This window comes from Ambystoma mexicanum, chromosome 5p (assembly GCF_040938575.1).
Source record: "Ambystoma mexicanum isolate Mex_15411 chromosome 5p, UKY_AmexF1_1, whole genome shotgun sequence".
Taxonomy (NCBI): Eukaryota; Metazoa; Chordata; class Amphibia; order Caudata; family Ambystomatidae; genus Ambystoma; species Ambystoma mexicanum.
In genome coordinates, this window is record NC_090930.1 from 741,209,316 (window position 1) to 741,225,367 (window position 16,052).

The following is a 16,052-nucleotide window of genomic DNA, read 5'->3' on the forward strand; positions in this document are numbered from 1 at the left end:
CAGAAAGCCAAAATGGAGAGAACGGGCATGAACTGGTTGTGAATGAGCTTCAAAATGCGTTCACAGGTAATTGAACTGGTGATCTCCTCAGTTTATACACCTGGAACTCCTGTCAATAGCAACAGTCGGCAGCTGGGTTGCCAGACATTTCGTCGAAAAAAATTTGTCGACAGGACAATTGGTCGAAACCATTTGGTCGAAAACCAAATGGTCGAATTGCTTTGTTTTTTATTTTCACATTTTTTTTGGGGGGGGGGGGGTTTGGGGGGGTCCCCCCAACCCCCTTTTTTTCTAAAAACCCCTTTTTTTCCCTAAACTACAACCTAAAAAATATATATATAAATAAATTAAAAAAACGACCATTTGGCTTTCGACCAAATTACGTCGACCAAATGTCTTTCGACGAAATGTCTTTCAACGAAATGTCCGGACAGCGGCAGCTGGTCTGTGTCAGTAATGGCAATTTGATTTTGCCATTTTCACAACTCCCTAATAAATGAACAAAATGTTCCATTTGTAGGCACAGTTACATGCTATGGTATGTATACCATGCTTAATAACCACCATAGGAGGCTCAGAGCACCATCCGCATTCTTACGTACAAAACATGTAAGGAAATAATCAGATCTTTTGCTCTGCAGGAGTCAGGCTTCTTTAAAGCCTGACAAAGTGGCAGAGTGCCATTGTAAACTGAGGCATGATGAAACCATGCCCAAGAACCCAGGCAGGTTAAACCCTTCCACTCATGCCCCTAGGCCCCGAATGGCCACGAACGGCCAGGTTCTATAGACAGGGCAGCTGGCATGGATTATGGACACTTTTAACATAGGGTGGTTTTTCAACCTTATCTCCTCTGGGAGCAAAGCGCTGGACAGGGTTTCCTGTACGTTTTTGAGGTTCGCAGGGATCTATGTGTGGATGTTTCTTGGTGTGAAAAGCATGACACCTTTTGGGGTGACACCAGGCTCTTCTGGGAGTTAATTTGCATAATCTCTACTTTCTATTTTATGTGACATGGGCTGCAGTTACATTGTTCTGTTAATAGAGGGCAACACACAGGTCATAGTTCCAAACAGGGGTGCACAGTCTGCTTGCTAGCTTACATTTACAGTTCTATTTGGGATTCACCGTCTTTTCATAAACTGAGTACTCTTCCGGAGTATTTCTAACTTATGTAGGTGTTTTGGGGGTGTTACGTGCCTTTGTATGACTGCTGCAAACCACTTGATATTAGACATTGATTGGAAACGACATAAAAAATCCTGACACATATTGTAAGCGGACATAAAATGACCTATATTAGCTAATATAAGTAAACAGACATCACTCCCCCCTCCCCACAAAAAGGGATGTATGCGTACACAAAAAATAAAAATGAAAAACAAGCAACTACTGCAGTTAAAATCTAAAAATGTAAATTCAGTTACATGATCATGACTCGGAAGGGGAAGTTAAAAAGTAAAAAAACACACGGTAGGAGAGAGGTTAGCTTTACATGCCATGAGGGAGGAAGAGGTCTTCCAAGCACTGTTGTGTATGTTGGTCAATCCCTCTGAAACGCAAAAGGGATGTGCACATAGAAATCAAAGCAGAGTCATCCAGAGAGACTATTTAATTCTTTTTTTTTTCAAATTCTCAAAAGGAAGCTGCTATCAAATTGAACTATTCATCACAGCCACTGCTAGGAAATCTATGTGCATAAAATGACAATACACCCAAAGGAAAACAAAATATAGCTATAACATGTCAGATTACTAAATTCAGAGTCCAGCCTACTAACCATTAGACCATGGAACCTAAATACTTCCGCAAATGCTGAACTTCATTATGCCAAAACAGAGGCAGTCAGAAACAATATTTAATATTGCTTAATCATATGCCTCAAGAGGAAGAATTTGATCTACATGCTCTATAAAGCACAGAGATTGCTATAGCACAACGTCAATCGACAACATCGCTGTGTTTGTATGATATCAGTCAATTGGGACTATGAATCTGTAAAAATTGTAAATGTGCTCTATATTGCCATTTCTGATTCATCGCTCTCAGGTGCATCTTGCAAGGGTTCCATGGTGTAATGGTTAGCACTTTGGACTTTGAATCCAACGATCCGAGTTCAAGTCTCGGTGGGACCGTTATCTTGCTCTTACACTCCATTTTCTAATTTCTCAAATTACAATTCAACAGAGTTAATATTCAGAAGTTCAGTCGACTCTCTCTGCACGACATTACATTTAAATGCACTTTGGTGCCTGATACCAATACAGTGATGCAACTACATATCGTTAATGTACAATCCCTAAGGTCAATCAGAGTGGGCACCCAGATATCTCTCAGAAACATTTTCCACAGATGAATAATGTCCAACCTTAACTCTATGAAAAGAAAAATGTACACACTATGTGCAGTAGATTCTCTGCTCACTGGAACATGCAGAAACAACATTGATGTGAAAAGATTGGAAAAAGCCCTATTTTATTAACATTAAAAAATGTTATACAATTATTTTGGTGAATCATATTCACTTTCACAATCATTCCTATGTTTCAAGCAATTTGATGGTCTTATTAAATGTGTAAAAAATGTAATTCTTTGAGTTGACAAACTGTATGGAGAGCAAACTTTTTATAACTTACAAGAGTTATGAGTTCTAGAAAGTAGTGCATTTACTGATCAAGTGCCCTTGTTTAAATGTACTTACTTTATTTGGATCACACCTTTCTCGAAAGAAGAAATAAACTCTAAATTATCAGGAAACAATTCAACTGATTTTAGGGGCCTCCTGGGCTTTCAATGCAAATCGCTGAGATCAAAAGCCAGTTTAATAGCCATTATACCTTGGAGCTTTGGAGATATGAGAGTGGGCAGTTTCTTTGTGGCAAAAGAGAGTCATCCCCAGAAACTATTAATATTCTTTGGTCAAAGAAGACTGCCATCAAAGTGGGCTGTAAAGCAAAGCTATTGCTGTTATATCTATCTGCAAATGAAAGGCAACTCTAAAAGAGAAGCAGCCCCAAGGTCCCACTGGATTCAGAGTCCAGAGTGCTAACCATTACACCATGGAACCCACATATTCAGTAGCATGATGCACTTCATTCTGGAAAAACAGAGCACATCAGAGAAAATATGTAATATTCCTATATCATTAGACTCCAGAGGAAGAATTTGATCCAAATGAGACATGAAGCCAATACTTTGCGATTGCACAGCATCCAACAGCAACAGTGCTGCTTCGATATAATATCAGTAAACGGTTACTATAGGTCAGTAAAAATCTTGACTGTGCCCTATATTCTCATTGCCCTTATGAAGCTCTGCTCAACAAGGGTTCCATGGTGTAATGGTTAGCACTTTGGACTTTGAATCCAGCGATCCGAGTTCAAGTCTCGGTGGAACCTCTCGCTTGCTCTAACACACTTTGTCTCCTTGTTGTCTTAAATTATAGGCCAAAGATAGTAATATTCATAAGGTTAGTGGTGTAGGGTATTCATTTTCGCTCTCACTCTCTGGCATAACTTTTCATAAAAATCCACTTTTGTGCCTAGCACCTTAACCTTTATGCATTTTTTTTAAATGTATGAACAGTGAGGTCATTCTGAGTCGATGGGCAGATCTGCATCGGAAACATACATAAAAGATTTGAAATTTTCAAACTTAACTCAATGTTAAGAAACATGCTCAATCTGTGACCCAATGGATTCTCTTTTTACTTGAAGATGCAGCAACAACATTAATAATACCATTTTGGGAAAAGCAGCTCTATTGTATCGCCATTCTCTTTCAAAATTGTTAAAGGGTTAATCCTATGAAAAGCGACCACATTCAGAATCAATGATATTAATCAAGCGTCTTAACAGTCTTTACATGTTTGTAAAATGAAGGTATCAGTTTGAGATGAAAAATAGAACGAAGAACACACTTTTCTTAATTCACAAAAGGCCTGAGGTGTATAAATACTGTTTGTACCGACCAAGGGCCCATTCGTGAATGTACTTACTTTAGTTGGATCATACCTTTCTTCAAAGAAGACATCCACAATAAACGATAAGGGAAAGGTTCGACTGATGGTAAACTCTTACAGAGATTTGAATGCAAATTATTGGATTCAACCTCCAGGGTGCTACCATTACACCATGGGTCTTTCACACCACAGAAAGTGGTGGGTTTCATTGTGGCTAAAGAGCGTCATCCATGGAAAATCTTTCTTTTTTCAAATGCACCCAGGGAATAATGCTATGAAAGTGGGCGACACAGCAGCGTCATTGCTATTAAAACAAGACACTGAGAGGAAAACAAACACAGTAATTCCCAAGGTCCCACCGAGATTTGAACTCGGATCGCTGGATTCAGAGTCCAGAGTGCTAACCATTACACCATGGAACCTACATACTTAGTGACATGATGAACGTCATTGCAGCAAAAAAAGAGCCTTTTAGAGAATGTATGCAATATTCTTTTATCTTATGCCTCCAGAGGAAGAATCCTATCCAAATGAGCTGTAAAGCAAAGAGTTTGCTATTGCGCAACAACCAACTAAACAGTTCCACATTTGCATACTATCCGTGGGCTAGGAATATGAGTTTGTTAAAATGATGCATGAGATCTCGATTCTCATTTCTGTTACAACTCTGTCAGGTTGCACCAGCAAGGGGCCCATGGTGTAATGGTTAGCAAAGAACATTACTGAAGGGCCCCTCGGCCAGCCAGAAAGCCAAAATGGAGAGAACGGGCATGAACTGGTTGTGAATGAGCTTCAAAATGCGTTCACAGGTAATTGAACAGGTGATCTCCTCAGTTTATACACCTGGAACTCCTGTCAATAGCAACAGTCGGCAGCTGGGTTGCCAGACATTTCGTCGAAAAAAATTTGTCGACAGGACAATTGGTCGAAACCATTTGGTCGAAAACCAAATGGTCGAATTGCTTTGTTTTTTATTTTCACATTTTTTTTGGGGGGGGGTTTGGGGGGGTCCCCCTAACCCCCTTTTTTTCTAAAAACCCCTTTTTTTCCCTAAACTACAACCTAAAAAATATATATATATAAATAAATAAAAAAATCGACCATTTGGCTTTCGACCAAATTACGTCGACCAAATGTCTTTCGACGAAATGTCTTTCGACGAAATGTCCGGACAGCGGCAGCTGGTCTGTGTCAGTAATGGCAATTTGATTTTGCCATTTTCACAACTCCCTAATAAATGAACAAAATGTTCCATTTGTAGGCACAGTTACATGCTATGGTATGTATACCATGCTTAATAACCACCATAGGAGGCTCAGAGCACCATCCGCATTCTTACGTACAAAACATGTAAGGAAATAATCAGATCTTTTGCTCTGCAGGAGTCAGGCTTCTTTAAAGCCTGACAAAGTGGCAGAGTGCCATTGTAAACTGAGGCATGATGAAACCATGCCCAAGAACCCAGGCAGGTTAAACCCTTCCACTCATGCCCCTAGGCCTATAGACAGGGCAGCTGGCATGGATTATGGACACTTTTAACATAGGGTGGTTTTTCAACCTTATCTCCTCTGGGAGCAAAGCGCTGGACAGGGTTTCCTGTACGTTTTTGAGGTTCGCAGGGATCTATGTGTGGATGTTTCTTGGTGTGAAAAGCATGACACCTTTTGGGGTGACACCAGGCTCTTCTGGGAGTTAATTTGCATAATCTCTACTTTCTATTTTATGTGACATGGGCTGCAGTTACATTGTTCTGTTAATAGAGGGCAACACACAGGTCATAGTTCCAAACAGGGGTGCACAGTCTGCTTGCTAGCTTACATTTACAGTTCTATTTGGGATTCACCGCCTTTTCATAAACTGAGTACTCTTCCGGAGTATTTCTAACTTATGTAGGTGTTTTGGGGGTGTTACGTGCCTTTGTATGACTGCTGCAAACCACTTGATATTAGACATTGATTGGAAACGACATAAAAAATCCTGACACATATTGTAAGCGGACATAAAATGACCTATATTAGCTAATATAAGTAAACAGACATCACTCCCCCCTCCCCACAAAAAGGGATGTATGCGTACACAAAAAATAAAAATGAAAAACAAGCAACTACTGCAGTTAAAATCTAAAAATGTAAATTCAGTTACATGATCATGACTCGGAAGGGGAAGTTAAAAAGTAAAAAAACACACGGTAGGAGAGAGGTTAGCTTTACATGCCATGAGGGAGGAAGAGGTCTTCCAAGCACTGTTGTGTATGTTGGTCAATCCCTCTGAAACGCAAAAGGGATGTGCACATAGAAATCAAAGCAGAGTCATCCAGAGAGACTATTTAATTCTTTTTTTTTCAAATTCTCAAAAGGAAGCTGCTATCAAATTGAACTATTCATCACAGCCACTGCTAGGAAATCTATGTGCATAAAATGACAATACACCCAAAGGAAAACAAAATATAGCTATAACATGTGAGATTACTAAATTCAGAGTCCAGCCTACTAACCATTAGACCATGGAACCTAAATACTTCCGCAAATGCTGAACTTCATTATGCCAAAACAGAGGCAGTCAGAAACAATATTTAATATTGCTTAATCATATGCCTCAAGAGGAAGAATTTGATCTACATGCTCTATAAAGCACAGAGATTGCTATAGCACAACGTCAATCGACAACATCGCTGTGTTTGTATGATATCAGTCAATTGGGACTATGAATCTGTAAAAATTGTAAATGTGCTCTATATTGCCATTTCTGATTCATCGCTCTCAGGTGCATCTTGCAAGGGTTCCATGGTGTAATGGTTAGCACTTTGGACTTTGAATCCAACGATCCGAGTTCAAGTCTCGGTGGGACCGTTATCTTGCTCTTACACTCCATTTTCTAATTTCTCAAATTACAATTCAACAGAGTTAATATTCAGAAGTTCAGTCGACTCTCTCTGCACGACATTACATTTAAATGCACTTTGGTGCCTGATACCAATACAGTGATGCAACTACATATCGTTAATGTACAATCCCTAAGGTCAATCAGAGTGGGCACCCAGATATCTCTCAGAAACATTTTCCACAGATGAATAATGTCCAACCTTAACTCTATGAAAAGAAAAATGTACACACTATGTGCAGTAGATTCTCTGCTCACTGGAACATGCAGAAACAACATTGATGTGAAAAGATTGGAAAAAGCCCTATTTTATTAACATTAAAAAATGTTATACAATTATTTTGGTGAATCATATTCACTTTCACAATCATTCCTATGTTTCAAGCAATTTGATGGTCTTATTAAATGTGTAAAAAATGTAATTCTTTGAGTTGACAAACTGTATGGAGAGCAAACTTTTTATAACTTACAAGAGTTATGAGTTCTAGAAAGTAGTGCATTTACTGATCAAGTGCCCTTGTTTAAATGTACTTACTTTATTTGGATCACACCTTTCTCGAAAGAAGAAATAAACTCTAAATTATCAGGAAACAATTCAACTGATTTTAGGGGCCTCCTGGGCTTTCAATGCAAATCGCTGAGATCAAAAGCCAGTTTAATAGCCATTATACCTTGGAGCTTTGGAGATATGAGAGTGGGCAGTTTCTTTGTGGCAAAAGAGAGTCATCCCCAGAAACTATTAATATTCTTTGGTCAAAGAAGACTGCCATCAAAGTGGGCTGTAAAGCAAAGCTATTGCTGTTATATCTATCTGCAAATGAAAGGCAACTCTAAAAGAGAAGCAGCCCCAAGGTCCCACCGAGACTTGAACTCGGATCGCTGGATTCAGAGTCCAGAGTGCTAACCATTACACCATGGAACCCACATATTCAGTAGCATGATGCACTTCATTCTGGAAAAACAGAGCACATCAGAGAAAATATGTAATATTCCTATATCATTAGACTCCAGAGGAAGAATTTGATCCAAATGAGACATGAAGCCAATACTTTGCGATTGCACAGCATCCAACAGCAACAGTGCTGCTTCGATATAATATCAGTAAACGGTTACTATAGGTCAGTAAAAATCTTGACTGTGCCCTATATTCTCATTGCCCTTATGAAGCTCTGCTCAACAAGGGTTCCATGGTGTAATGGTTAGCACTTTGGACTTTGAATCCAGCGAGTGGAACCTCTCGCTTGCTCTAACACACTTTGTCTCCTTGTTGTCTTAAATTATAGGCCAAAGATAGTAATATTCATAAGGTTAGTGGTGTAGGGTATTCATTTTCGCTCTCACTCTCTGGCATAACTTTTCATAAAAATCCACTTTTGTGCCTAGCACCTTAACCTTTATGCATTTTTTTTAAATGTATGAACAGTGAGGTCATTCTGAGTCGATGGGCAGATCTGCATCGGAAACATACATAAAAGATTTGAAATTTTCAAACTTAACTCAATGTTAAGAAACATGCTCAATCTGTGACCCAATGGATTCTCTTTTTACTTGAAGATGCAGCAACAACATTAATAATACCATTTTGGGAAAAGCAGCTCTATTGTATCGCCATTCTCTTTCAAAATTGTTAAAGGGTTAATCCTATGAAAAGCGACCACATTCAGAATCAATGATATTAATCAAGCGTCTTAACAGTCTTTACATGTTTGTAAAATGAAGGTATCAGTTTGAGATGAAAAATAGAACGAAGAACACACTTTTCTTAATTCACAAAAGGCCTGAGGTGTATAAATACTGTTTGTACCGACCAAGGGCCCATTCGTGAATGTACTTACTTTAGTTGGATCATACCTTTCTTCAAAGAAGACATCCACAATAAACGATAAGGGAAAGGTTCGACTGATGGTAAACTCTTACAGAGATTTGAATGCAAATTATTGGATTCAACCTCCAGGGTGCTACCATTACACCATGGGTCTTTCACACCACAGAAAGTGGTGGGTTTCATTGTGGCTAAAGAGCGTCATCCATGGAAAATCTTTCTTTTTTCAAATGCACCCAGGGAATAATGCTATGAAAGTGGGCGACACAGCAGCGTCATTGCTATTAAAACAAGACACTGAGAGGAAAACAAACACAGTAATTCCCAAGGTCCCACCGAGATTTGAACTCGGATCGCTGGATTCAGAGTCCAGAGTGCTAACCATTACACCATGGAACCTACATACTTAGTGACATGATGAACGTCATTGCAGCAAAAAAAGAGCCTTTTAGAGAATGTATGCAATATTCTTTTATCTTATGCCTCCAGAGGAAGAATCCTATCCAAATGAGCTGTAAAGCAAAGAGTTTGCTATTGCGCAACAACCAACTAAACAGTTCCACATTTGCATACTATCCGTGGGCTAGGAATATGAGTTTGTTAAAATGATGCATGAGATCTCGATTCTCATTTCTGTTACAACTCTGTCAGGTTGCACCAGCAAGGGGCCCATGGTGTAATGGTTAGCAAAGAACATTACTGAAGGGCCCCTCGGCCAGCCAGAAAGCCAAAATGGAGAGAACGGGCATGAACTGGTTGTGAATGAGCTTCAAAATGCGTTCACAGGTAATTGAACTGGTGATCTCCTCAGTTTATACACCTGGAACTCCTGTCAATAGCAACAGTCGGCAGCTGGGTTGCCAGACATTTCGTCGAAAAAAATTTGTCGACAGGACAATTGGTCGAAACCATTTGGTCGAAAACCAAATGGTCGAATTGCTTTGTTTTTTATTTTCACATTTTTTTTGGGGGGGGGGGTTTGGGGGGGTCCCCCTAACCCCCTTTTTTTCTAAAAACCCCTTTTTTTCCCTAAACTACAACCTAAAAAATATATATATAAATAAATAAAAAAATCGACCATTTGGCTTTCGACCAAATTACGTCGACCAAATGTCTTTCGACGAAATGTCTTTCGACGAAATGTCCGGACAGCGGCAGCTGGTCTGTGTCAGTAATGGCAATTTGATTTTGCCATTTTCACAACTCCCTAATAAATGAACAAAATGTTCCATTTGTAGGCACAGTTACATGCTATGGTATGTATACCATGCTTAATAACCACCATAGGAGGCTCAGAGCACCATCCGCATTCTTACGTACAAAACATGTAAGGAAATAATCAGATCTTTTGCTCTGCAGGAGTCAGGCTTCTTTAAAGCCTGACAAAGTGGCAGAGTGCCATTGTAAACTGAGGCATGATGAAACCATGCCCAAGAACCCAGGCAGGTTAAACCCTTCCACTCATGCCCCTAGGCCTATAGACAGGGCAGCTGGCATGGATTATGGACACTTTTAACATAGGGTGGTTTTTCAACCTTATCTCCTCTGGGAGCAAAGCGCTGGACAGGGTTTCCTGTACGTTTTTGAGGTTCGCAGGGATCTATGTGTGGATGTTTCTTGGTGTGAAAAGCATGACACCTTTTGGGGTGACACCAGGCTCTTCTGGGAGTTAATTTGCATAATCTCTACTTTCTATTTTATGTGACATGGGCTGCAGTTACATTGTTCTGTTAATAGAGGGCAACACACAGGTCATAGTTCCAAACAGGGGTGCACAGTCTGCTTGCTAGCTTACATTTACAGTTCTATTTGGGATTCACCGCCTTTTCATAAACTGAGTACTCTTCCGGAGTATTTCTAACTTATGTAGGTGTTTTGGGGGTGTTACGTGCCTTTGTATGACTGCTGCAAACCACTTGATATTAGACATTGATTGGAAACGACATAAAAAATCCTGACACATATTGTAAGCGGACATAAAATGACCTATATTAGCTAATATAAGTAAACAGACATCACTCCCCCCTCCCCACAAAAAGGGATGTATGCGTACACAAAAAATAAAAATGAAAAACAAGCAACTACTGCAGTTAAAATCTAAAAATGTAAATTCAGTTACATGATCATGACTCGGAAGGGGAAGTTAAAAAGTAAAAAAACACACGGTAGGAGAGAGGTTAGCTTTACATGCCATGAGGGAGGAAGAGGTCTTCCAAGCACTGTTGTGTATGTTGGTCAATCCCTCTGAAACGCAAAAGGGATGTGCACATAGAAATCAAAGCAGAGTCATCCAGAGAGACTATTTAATTCTTTTTTTTTCAAATTCTCAAAAGGAAGCTGCTATCAAATTGAACTATTCATCACAGCCACTGCTAGGAAATCTATGTGCATAAAATGACAATACACCCAAAGGAAAACAAAATATAGCTATAACATGTCAGATTACTAAATTCAGAGTCCAGCCTACTAACCATTAGACCATGGAACCTAAATACTTCCGCAAATGCTGAACTTCATTATGCCAAAACAGAGGCAGTCAGAAACAATATTTAATATTGCTTAATCATATGCCTCAAGAGGAAGAATTTGATCTACATGCTCTATAAAGCACAGAGATTGCTATAGCACAACGTCAATCGACAACATCGCTGTGTTTGTATGATATCAGTCAATTGGGACTATGAATCTGTAAAAATTGTAAATGTGCTCTATATTGCCATTTCTGATTCATCGCTCTCAGGTGCATCTTGCAAGGGTTCCATGGTGTAATGGTTAGCACTTTGGACTTTGAATCCAACGATCCGAGTTCAAGTCTCGGTGGGACCGTTATCTTGCTCTTACACTCCATTTTCTAATTTCTCAAATTACAATTCAACAGAGTTAATATTCAGAAGTTCAGTCGACTCTCTCTGCACGACATTACATTTAAATGCACTTTGGTGCCTGATACCAATACAGTGATGCAACTACATATCGTTAATGTACAATCCCTAAGGTCAATCAGAGTGGGCACCCAGATATCTCTCAGAAACATTTTCCACAGATGAATAATGTCCAACCTTAACTCTATGAAAAGAAAAATGTACACACTATGTGCAGTAGATTCTCTGCTCACTGGAACATGCAGAAACAACATTGATGTGAAAAGATTGGAAAAAGCCCTATTTTATTAACATTAAAAAATGTTATACAATTATTTTGGTGAATCATATTCACTTTCACAATCATTCCTATGTTTCAAGCAATTTGATGGTCTTATTAAATGTGTAAAAAATGTAATTCTTTGAGTTGACAAACTGTATGGAGAGCAAACATTTTATAATTTACAAGAGTTATGAGTTCTAGAAAGTAGTGCATTTACTGATCAAGTGCCCTTGTTTAAATGTACTTACTTTATTTGGATCACACCTTTCTCGAAAGAAGAAATAAACTCTAAATTATCAGGAAACAATTCAACTGATTTTAGGGGCCTCCTGGGCTTTCAATGCAAATCGCTGAGATCAAAAGCCAGTTTAATAGCCATTATACCTTGGAGCTTTGGAGATATGAGAGTGGGCAGTTTCTTTGTGGCAAAAGAGAGTCATCCCCAGAAACTATTAATATTCTTTGGTCAAAGAAGACTGCCATCAAAGTGGGCTGTAAAGCAAAGCTATTGCTGTTATATCTATCTGCAAATGAAAGGCAACTCTAAAAGAGAAGCAGCCCCAAGGTCCCACCGAGACTTGAACTCGGATCGCTGGATTCAGAGTCCAGAGTGCTAACCATTACACCATGGAACCCACATATTCAGTAGCATGATGCACTTCATTCTGGAAAAACAGAGCACATCAGAGAAAATATGTAATATTCCTATATCATTAGACTCCAGAGGAAGAATTTGATCCAAATGAGACATGAAGCCAATACTTTGCGATTGCACAGCATCCAACAGCAACAGTGCTGCTTCGATATAATATCAGTAAACGGTTACTATAGGTCAGTAAAAATCTTGACTGTGCCCTATATTCTCATTGCCCTTATGAAGCTCTGCTCAACAAGGGTTCCATGGTGTAATGGTTAGCACTTTGGACTTTGAATCCAGCGATCCGAGTTCAAGTCTCGGTGGAACCTCTCGCTTGCTCTAACACACTTTGTCTCCTTGTTGTCTTAAATTATAGGCCAAAGATAGTAATATTCATAAGGTTAGTGGTGTAGGGTATTCATTTTCGCTCTCACTCTCTGGCATAACTTTTCATAAAAATCCACTTTTGTGCCTAGCACCTTAACCTTTATGCATTTTTTTTAAATGTATGAACAGTGAGGTCATTCTGAGTCGATGGGCAGATCTGCATCGGAAACATACATAAAAGATTTGAAATTTTCAAACTTAACTCAATGTTAAGAAACATGCTCAATCTGTGACCCAATGGATTCTCTTTTTACTTGAAGATGCAGCAACAACATTAATAATACCATTTTGGGAAAAGCAGCTCTATTGTATCGCCATTCTCTTTCAAAATTGTTAAAGGGTTAATCCTATGAAAAGCGACCACATTCAGAATCAATGATATTAATCAAGCGTCTTAACAGTCTTTACATGTTTGTAAAATGAAGGTATCAGTTTGAGATGAAAAATAGAACGAAGAACACACTTTTCTTAATTCACAAAAGGCCTGAGGTGTATAAATACTGTTTGTACCGACCAAGGGCCCATTCGTGAATGTACTTACTTTAGTTGGATCATACCTTTCTTCAAAGAAGACATCCACAATAAACGATAAGGGAAAGGTTCGACTGATGGTAAACTCTTACAGAGATTTGAATGCAAATTATTGGATTCAACCTCCAGGGTGCTACCATTACACCATGGGTCTTTCACACCACAGAAAGTGGTGGGTTTCATTGTGGCTAAAGAGCGTCATCCATGGAAAATCTTTCTTTTTTCAAATGCACCCAGGGAATAATGCTATGAAAGTGGGCGACACAGCAGCGTCATTGCTATTAAAACAAGACACTGAGAGGTAAACAAACACAGTAATTCCCAAGGTCCCACCGAGATTTGAACTCGGATCGCTGGATTCAGAGTCCAGAGTGCTAACCATTACACCATGGAACCTACATACTTAGTGACATGATGAACGTCATTGCAGCAAAAAAGAGCCTTTTAGAGAATGTATGCAATATTCTTTTATCTTATGCCTCCAGAGGAAGAATCCTATCGAAATGAGCTGTAAAGCAAAGAGTTTGCTATTGCGCAACAACCAACTAAACAGTTCCACATTTGCATAATATCCGTGGGCTAGGAATATGAGTTTGTTAAAATGATGCATGAGATCTCGATTCTCATTTCTGTTACAACTCTGTCAGGTTGCACCAGCAAGGGGCCCATGGTGTAATGGTTAGCAAAGAACATTACTGAAGGGCCCCTCGGCCAGCCAGAAAGCCAAAATGGAGAGAACGGGCATGAACTGGTTGTGAATGAGCTTCAAAATGCGTTCACAGGTAATTGAACTGGTGATCTCCTCAGTTTATACACCTGGAACTCCTGTCAATAGCAACAGTCGGCAGCTGGGTTGCCAGACATTTCGTCGAAAAAAATTTGTCGACAGGACAATTGGTCGAAACCATTTGGTCGAAAACCAAATGGTCGAATTGCTTTGTTTTTTATTTTCACATTTCTTTTTGGGGGGGGGTTTGGGGGGGTCCCCCCAACCCCCTTTTTTCTAAAAACCCCTTTTTTTCCCTAAACTACAACCTAAAAAATATATATATAAATAAATTAAAAAAACGACCATTTGGCTTTCGACCAAATTACGTCGACCAAATGTCTTTCGACGAAATGTCTTTCAACGAAATGTCCGGACAGCGGCAGCTGGTCTGTGTCAGTAATGGCAATTTGATTTTGCCATTTTCACAACTCCCTAATAAATGAACAAAATGTTCCATTTGTAGGCACAGTTACATGCTATGGTATGTATACCATGCTTAATAACCACCATAGGAGGCTCAGAGCACCATCCGCATTCTTACGTACAAAACATGTAAGGAAATAATCAGATCTTTTGCTCTGCAGGAGTCAGGCTTCTTTAAAGCCTGACAAAGTGGCAGAGTGCCATTGTAAACTGAGGCATGATGAAACCATGCCCAAGAACCCAGGCCGGTTAAACCCTTCCACTCATGCCCCTAGGCCCCGAATGGCCACGAACGGCCAGGTTCTATAGACAGGGCAGCTGGCATGGATTATGGACACTTTTAACATAGGGTGGTTTTTCAACCTTATCTCCTCTGGGAGCAAAGCGCTGGACAGGGTTTCCTGTACGTTTTTGAGGTTCGCAGGGATCTATGTGTGGATGTTTCTTGGTGTGAAAAGCATGACACCTTTTGGGGTGACACCAGGCTCTTCTGGGAGTTAATTTGCATAATCTCTACTTTCTATTTTATGTGACATGGGCTGCAGTTACATTGTTCTGTTAATAGAGGGCAACACACAGGTAGTAGTTCCAAACAGGGGTGCACAGTCTGCTTGCTAGCTTACATTTACAGTTCTATTTGGGATTCACCGCCTTTTCATAAACTGAGTACTCTTCCGGAGTATTTCTAACTTATGTAGGTGTTTTGGGGGTGTTACGTGCCTTTGTATGACTGCTGCAAACCACTTGATATTAGACATTGATTGGAAACGACATAAAAAATCCTGACACATATTGTAAGCGGACATAAAATGACCTATATTAGCTAATATAAGTAAACAGACATCACTTCCCCCTCCCCACAAAAAGGGATGTATGCGTACACAAAAAATAAAAATGAAAAACAAGCAACTACTGCAGTTAAAATCTAAAAATGTAAATTCAGTTACATGATCATGACTCGGAAGGGGAAGTTAAAAAGTAAAAAAACACACGGTAGGAGAGAGTTTAGCTTTACATGCCATGAGGGAGGAAGAGGTCTTCCAAGCACTGTTGTGTATGTTGGTCAATCCCTCTGAAACGCAAAAGGGATGTGCACATAGAAATCAAAGCAGAGTCATCCAGAGAGACTATTTAATTCTTTTTTTTTCAAATTCTCAAAAGGAAGCTGCTATCAAATTGAACTATTCATCACAGCCACTGCTAGGAAATCTATGTGCATAAAATGACAATACACCCAAAGGAAAACAAAATATAGCTATAACATGTCAGATTACTAAATTCAGAGTCCAGCCTACTAACCATTAGACCATGGAACCTAAATACTTCCGCAAATGCTGAACTTCATTATGCCAAAACAGAGGCAGTCAGAAACAATATTTAATATTGCTTAATCATATGCCTCAAGAGGAAGAATTTGATCTACATGCTCTATAAAGCACAGAGATTGCTATAGCACAACGTCAATCGACAACATCGCTGTGTTTGTATGATATCAGTC

General features: G+C 39.4%; 10 non-coding genes across 10 annotated transcripts; 5 read left to right on the top strand and 5 right to left on the bottom strand.

The window, feature by feature from the left end:
• The first annotated feature begins 2,063 nt into the window (after window positions 1-2,063).
• Window positions 2,064-2,135, top strand: TRNAQ-UUG (transfer RNA glutamine (anticodon UUG)). Its single transcript has one exon. It is a non-coding gene; the product is annotated as a tRNA-Gln (tRNA).
• Window positions 2,136-3,326: 1,191 nt separating this feature from the next.
• TRNAQ-UUG (transfer RNA glutamine (anticodon UUG)) lies at window positions 3,327-3,398 on the top strand. The gene has a single exon. It is a non-coding gene; the product is annotated as a tRNA-Gln (tRNA).
• Window positions 3,399-4,311: 913 nt separating this feature from the next.
• Window positions 4,312-4,383, bottom strand: TRNAQ-CUG (transfer RNA glutamine (anticodon CUG)). The gene has a single exon. It is a non-coding gene; the product is annotated as a tRNA-Gln (tRNA).
• Window positions 4,384-6,738: 2,355 nt separating this feature from the next.
• Window positions 6,739-6,810, top strand: TRNAQ-UUG (transfer RNA glutamine (anticodon UUG)). Its single transcript has one exon. It is a non-coding gene; the product is annotated as a tRNA-Gln (tRNA).
• Window positions 6,811-7,691: 881 nt separating this feature from the next.
• TRNAQ-CUG (transfer RNA glutamine (anticodon CUG)) lies at window positions 7,692-7,763 on the bottom strand. Its single transcript has one exon. It is a non-coding gene; the product is annotated as a tRNA-Gln (tRNA).
• A 1,227-nt stretch (window positions 7,764-8,990) lies between these two features.
• TRNAQ-CUG (transfer RNA glutamine (anticodon CUG)) lies at window positions 8,991-9,062 on the bottom strand. Its single transcript has one exon. It is a non-coding gene; the product is annotated as a tRNA-Gln (tRNA).
• Window positions 9,063-11,417: 2,355 nt separating this feature from the next.
• On the top strand, window positions 11,418-11,489 carry TRNAQ-UUG (transfer RNA glutamine (anticodon UUG)). The gene has a single exon. It is a non-coding gene; the product is annotated as a tRNA-Gln (tRNA).
• Window positions 11,490-12,370: 881 nt separating this feature from the next.
• On the bottom strand, window positions 12,371-12,442 carry TRNAQ-CUG (transfer RNA glutamine (anticodon CUG)). Its single transcript has one exon. It is a non-coding gene; the product is annotated as a tRNA-Gln (tRNA).
• A 259-nt stretch (window positions 12,443-12,701) lies between these two features.
• Window positions 12,702-12,773, top strand: TRNAQ-UUG (transfer RNA glutamine (anticodon UUG)). Its single transcript has one exon. It is a non-coding gene; the product is annotated as a tRNA-Gln (tRNA).
• A 913-nt stretch (window positions 12,774-13,686) lies between these two features.
• Window positions 13,687-13,758, bottom strand: TRNAQ-CUG (transfer RNA glutamine (anticodon CUG)). Its single transcript has one exon. It is a non-coding gene; the product is annotated as a tRNA-Gln (tRNA).
• Between the last annotated feature and the right edge of the window lie 2,294 nt (window positions 13,759-16,052).